The sequence below is a fragment of the Lathyrus oleraceus genome, chromosome 2 (genome assembly GCF_024323335.1).
Source record: "Lathyrus oleraceus cultivar Zhongwan6 chromosome 2, CAAS_Psat_ZW6_1.0, whole genome shotgun sequence".
Classification (NCBI taxonomy): domain Eukaryota; kingdom Viridiplantae; phylum Streptophyta; class Magnoliopsida; order Fabales; family Fabaceae; genus Lathyrus; species Lathyrus oleraceus.
Window position 1 is genome coordinate 457,226,633 of NC_066580.1, and position 6,470 is coordinate 457,233,102.

Consider the following 6,470-nt stretch of genomic DNA (forward strand, 5'->3'; position numbering starts at 1 on the left):
ATCTCGTCACGATTGGAGACCGCATAGAGAAGGGGTTGAGGGATGGAAAAATTCCTGGAGCAGTGACAACATCTAGCGCACCAAAGAAAGATTCTGGAGGATTCCCAAAGAAAAGAGAAGGGGAAACAAACGCTATATCCAGGAACTACAAAGGGAAGCAACAAGCTTCATATGGTCAAGTCGCCGCCGTGGTACCTATACCCTATCAACAGCCGACGCAGCAACAACAAATGTATCAACCACAACATCAACAACATCATCATCAACAAAATACCGCACCACCAAGACATTTCAAGCCAAGACCTCCAAGAAGACAAATTGATCCTCTACCAGTACCTTATAGTCAGATATTCCCCTATCTGCAGAAAGAGGGCCTTCTAACATTGAGGGAGTTAAAACCAGCTGTTTTTCCATATCCACCGGGATACGACGCTAATGCCCATTGTGAATTTCACATGGGAGCACCTGGTCATACTTTGGAAAACTGTTTCGCATTTCAGAATCGAGTACAAGACTTGATCGAAGCCAAGGTCGTTTCTTTCACTCCAAGACGCCCGAACGTGAACACCAACCCTATGCCGACACATAAGGATGCTTCCGTCAGTGCCATTGAGGAGAGTGATGAAGGCAGACTGATCCGTAAGGTTGAAGAGATTCAAACCCCTATCACCATGATAGGAGCACAATTGCTAAAAAGTGGCTTGATCCTGGAAGAGATGGTTGAGGAAGAGAATAATGAAGAGTTGAGGAGTTTTATACAACGAATGCTGGATCGAGGCGAGTTACAGATAACTTACCATGTCAAAAGCAAGCGCCAGGAAGAGATAGCCGTGGTAGATATCCCCTATGATGAGGTCAGAGTAGAAATACCTATAAATACGTTGGTGATAGAGTTCCCAACACCTTTCGAATATAAAGATGAGAAGGCAGTCCCATGGATATATCAGCCCAGAGCTTTTAAGCAGGGGCAGGAAGATAAACCTTTAATGATTAACGAACCAAATGTCACTTCAATTATGGGCCCAGCAGGAATGACGCGCAGCGGCCGAGTGTTCGCACCAAGAACTGTTGATACTTCTGAGAGAGCTAAAGGGAAGGAGGCTGTTGTCCAGATCCCCATTCCTAATCAGGGGATGCAAGATATGCACCTGTCTCCTAAAGCTGGTGTCACTCATGAGGAGGCTGAGGAGTTTTTGAAAATAATCAAGAAAAGCGATTACAAGGTGGTGGACCAGCTAAACCAAACACCCTCCAAAATTTCCATGTTATCTCTCCTCCTCAACTCAGAAGCACACAGGAATTCACTGTTGAAGGTATTGAGCGCCGCTCATATCACCAAGGACATAACAGTAGAACAATTTGATGACGTAATAGCTTGTGTGACTACTGGAAATTTCTTGGGTTTTAATGATGACAAACTACCGATTGAAGGAAAGAACCATAACAAGGCTCTCCACATCTCTTTGAAATGCATGGATACTATACTGTCAAGGGTGTTGGTAGACACAGGTTCCTCATTGAACGTCATGCCAAAGACAACTTTGATAAAACTGCCAGTGGAAGGAATAAGTATGAAGCCCAGCACCCTAATCGTAAAAGCATTTGATGGCTCAAGGCGAGCAGTGATAGGAGAGGTTGACTTACCAACCAAGATCGGTCCAATAATTTTTAATATTACATTCCAGGTCATGGATATACATCCTGGCTACAGTTGCTTACTCGGGAGACCCTGGATTCACTCTGCAGGTGCTGTCACCTCCATTCTGCATCAAAAACTAAAATTCATCACAAATGACAAAATGATTGTGGTTGGAGGAGAAGAAGATATCTTGGTCAATCACTTAACATCTTTTCGGTATATCGAGGTGGATGGCGAAATCACTGAGACACCATTCCAATCCCTGGAAGTGGTAAACATGATGGCCGTTCAACAGACCTTGGAAGTCCCGAAATCCGGACCTTCCATGGCCTCATGGCAAGGAGCTAAAGCCGTTATGGAAAGTGAAGATGCACAAGACTGGGGCAAAGTGGTGGAATTGAAAGAGAAACGAGACAAGTTTGGCTTGGGGTATGACCCATCATCACACAAAGTTGGTAACCAATCTGACAAAGAGAAGATTCCTTCTGTGGAGAAAACATTCACCAGCGCTGGCCACATCTTTGGCAAGCAGGTGGCAATGATCAGTGAAGAAGACCGCAAGGAGGGGGAGTCCAGCTGGATGCGTCAAGCCGCACCTAATGAAGAACTAACAAACTGGAAGGCTGTGGAAGTTCCCCAAATATTTCAAAAGTAATTTTATCATTTTTAGACAAAACCATGTGCTCTGCCCAAGGCACAGTGGCATGTTGTAGGGCCTCCTTTATCTTTTTCAAGAGTTTTTATCATTAATGAAATGACGTTTTGCATTCAAATTTTTGTTCCTTGTCTTTCGTTTTGATCTATTTACAAAATGGCAATCAATTTTTATGCACGCACTTTCTAAATAAATTGCATAAATCATAACATGCAGAAACACCACCGAGACCATTGATAACGACACTGCTATGGTCCAATATGACTTTGATTGTCCAATCTACCAAGCTGAAGACGAAGTGGGGGAAGATTGCGAACTCCCTGAAGAGTTGGCCAGATTACTCAGACAAGAAGAAAAGGCTATTCAACCACACCAGGAAGATGTTGAAGTTATCAATCTGGGAACAGAAGAAGATAAGAGAGAAGTAAAGGTAGGCGCAGCGCTTCAAGATACAGTGAAGACAAGAATGATAGAACTCCTCCACGAATATGACGACGTGTTTGCTTGGTCATACCAAGACATGCCCGGATTAGACACTGACATCGTGACCCACAAGCTTCCACTTAAAGAAGAGTGCCCTGCTGTCAAACAAAAGCTAAGAAGAACTCGACCAGATATGGCTCTCAAGATCAGAGAAGAGGTGAGAAAGCAGTTTGACGCTGGTTTCCTGGAAGTCGCTAAATACCCACAATGGGTTGCCAATATTGTATCGGTACTGAAGAAAGATGGAAAAGTCCGCATGTGCGTAGACTACCGAGACTTAAACAGAGCTAGTCCCAAAGACGATTTCCCATTACCTCACATTGATGTATTAGTGGATAACACAGCTCAGTTCTCCGTGTTTTCCTTCATGGACGGTTTCTCAGGATACAACCAAATTAAGATGGATCCCGAAGACATGGAGAAGACCACGTTCATTACTCCATGGGGCACCTTTTGTTACAAAGTAATGCCGTTTGGTTTAAAAAACGCTGGGGCAACATATCAACGTGCCATGGTGACTCTCTTTCATGACATGATTCATGAAGAGATCGAGGTGTATGTCGATGACATGATTGCCAAATCCCAGACAATTCACACGTTTGAGGAAGTTTAGGTTGAGACTTAATCCTAATAAATGCACATTCGGGGTTCGATCTGGAAAGCTTTTAGGCTTTATTGTGAGCCAAAAGGGAATTGAAGTAGATCCTGACAAGGTTCGAGCCATTCAGAACATGCCTGCACCAAAGACTGAGAAGGAGGTTCGTGGTTTCTTAGGGAGACTAAATTACATCGCCAGGTTTATTTCTCACCTCACTGCAACATGCAAACCAATATTCAAGCTTCTGAGGAAGAATCAAGGCGTGGAGTGGAATGAGGATTGTCAGATAGCCTTTGATAAAATCAAGGAATACTTGCAAGAGCCACCGATTCTAATACCCCCTGTTGAAGGAAGACCTCTCATCATGTATCTAACCGTGCTCGATGAATCCATGGGTTGTGTATTGGGACAACAAGATGAAACTGGTAGAAAAGAGCATGCCATCTACTATCTGAGCAAGAAATTTAATGATTGTGAGACCAGATATTCATTACTCGAGAAGACTTATTGCGCATTCGCATGGGCTGCTAAGCGTCTCAGGCAGTACATGCTAACTCACACAACTTGGCTGGTATCTAAAATGGATCCCATCAAGTACATATTCGAGAAACCAGCTCTCACTGGTAGGATTGCTCGATGGCAGATGTTGTTGTCAGAATATGATATCCAATATGTTGCACAAAAAGCGATCAAGGGAAGCATACTAGCATACCATCTTGCTCACCAACCACTGGAGGATTACCAATCGTTGAAATCTGACTTTCTAGACGAAGACATCATGGCTGTTAAGGATGTTGAAGACTCCGAACTAGAGGAAAGCCTCGAGCCAAGAGCAGGCTGGACGCTCATGTTTGATGGTGCCTCAAATGCAATAGGCCATGGAATTGGGGCAGTGTTGATGTCTCCCAAGAATTTCCATCTACCATTCACCGCAAAGCTCTGTTTTACCTGCACAAATAACATGGCCGAGTATGAAGCTTGCATACTAGGGTTGGAAGAAGCTATTGAGTTGAAGATCAAGATACTAGAAGTATTCGGGGACTCCGCTCTAGTCATACATCAGATCAGAGGCGATTGGGAAACAAGACATGCTAACCTAACTCCATACCGGGATTATGTGCTGAAGCTACTCCCCAAGTTTGACGAAATCACTTTCTCTCATATTCCTCGAGAAGAGAATCAGATGGCAGATGCCTTAGCAACTCTGGCCTCCATGTACAAATTGATATGGCCCAACCATCAGCCTCATATTGAAATTAGGCGTTTCGATGAACCTGCTCATTGCCTGACGACAACAGAAGAGCCAGATGGTAAACCTTGGTTCTTTGATATCAAACAGTATCTAGAGAAGCAGGAATATCCGGCAGAGGCTTCCAGTCTTGACAAAAGGACCCTCCGGAGATTGGCATCAAAATTCCTCTTGAATGGAGAGGTATTGTACAAGCAAAACTACGACATGGTTTTGTTAAGGTGTGTGGACAAACATGAAGCAGATCAACTTATGAGGGACATACACGAAGGTTCTTTCGGTACGCACGCCAATGGGCATGCCATGGCCAAGAAAATTCTAAGGGCAGGTTACTACTGGTTGACAATGGAAACTGACTGTTATCATTACACCAGAACATGCCACAAGTGCCAAATTTATGCTGACAAAATACACGTGCCGCCTACCCCGCTGAATGTCATAGCATCACCTTGGCCTTTCTCTATGTGGGGGATCGACATGATTGGAATGATAGAACCCAAAGCGTCAAATGGACACAGATTTATCTTGGTGGCCATAGATTACTTTACCAAGTGGGTGGAAGTCGCGTCTTATGCAAATGTCACAAAGCATGTGGTCGCCCGTTTCTTGAAAAATAACATCATATGCCGATATGGTATTCCCAACAAGATCATCACTGATAATGGGTCCAATCTCAACAACAAGACCATGGATGAATTATGTGCAACATTCAAGATCGAGCACCACAACTCATCACCCTATCGACCTAAGATGAATGGGGCTGTTGAGGATGCAAATAAAAATATCAAGAAAATCATCCAAAAGATGGTTATTACGTACAAGGATTGGCACGAGATGTTACCTTTCGCATTACATGGTTATCGCACGTCGGTGCGAACTTCAACAGGAGCAACTCCTTATTCCTTGGTATACAGTATGGAAGCAGTTCTCCCTATAGAAGTAGAGATCCCCTCGATGAGAGTCCTGATGGAGGCTAAGCTAGACGAGGCGGAATGGGTTCAATCAAGGTATGACGAGCTCAACCTTATTGAGGAGAAACGCTTGAAAGCGTTAGATCACGGTCAACTCTATCAGAGGCGTCTTAAAAAGGCATTCGACAAAAAAGTTCGTCCCAGGGTGTTTCAAGAAGGAGATTTAGTACTGAAGAAAATCTTGCCCATTCACAAAGACTCAAGAGGGAAATGGACACCAAATTATGAAGGCCCATTTGTGGTGGTTAGAGCCTTTTCCGAAGGCGCTCTAATTTTAGCAACTATGGATGGTGATGAGTTGCCGCTTCCCACCAACGTTGATGCTGTTAAAAAGTACTTCGCCTAAAAAAGTGGAATAATAAAAGCCGCTAAATCGAAAACCTGAAAAGGCGATTTAGGCAAAAATGGCTATCCCGGTGGATCGAAAATCCGAAAGGGCGATCCAGGCAAAAATTAGGGATAAAAATAAAAGAATTTGACCCACTGAGTTGAAAACCCGAAAGGGCGACTCAGGCAAAAATGGGTATCCCGGTGGATCGAAAACCCGAAAGGGCGGTCCAGGAAAAAGTTAGGGATTAATTCCAAGGCAAAAAGTTGTACTTACAGACATCTGACATACCTTCGAAGACAGAATCGATCTACCTCACTTTTCAAAAGCAAAGTGCTCGGACTATCGAAGACATAAGGATCATAGCAGTGTGGAAACTCAATAACAACTCAATTCTCATTGCCATTTTGTTTTCTATGCACAGAAATTACCTCATTAAGGAATTGCGTCTTTATGTACAATCACCCATTTAAGGGTCAAATCAATAAAAGAGAATTTTTCTCAACAAAGTGTGCCCAAATCATTTTTTATTTTATCTGTTTGTTTG